This window comes from Mastomys coucha, unplaced genomic scaffold (assembly GCF_008632895.1).
Source record: "Mastomys coucha isolate ucsf_1 unplaced genomic scaffold, UCSF_Mcou_1 pScaffold20, whole genome shotgun sequence".
Taxonomy (NCBI): Eukaryota; Metazoa; Chordata; class Mammalia; order Rodentia; family Muridae; genus Mastomys; species Mastomys coucha.
Window position 1 is genome coordinate 142,093,978 of NW_022196903.1, and position 203 is coordinate 142,094,180.

Sequence of the window (203 nt, forward strand, 5' to 3'; positions counted from 1 at the left end):
AGGCCTGCCTTTATATATTACTTGACCTTTTTCCCTTACTGCTTTTAGTATTCTTTCTTTGTTTTGTGTATTGGTGCTTTGACTATTATGTGGCGGGAAGAATTTCTTTTCTAGTCCAGTCAATTTGGGGTTCTATAGGCTTCTTGTATGTTCATGGGCATCTCTTTCTTTAGGTTAGGAAAGTTTTCTTTTATAATTTTGTT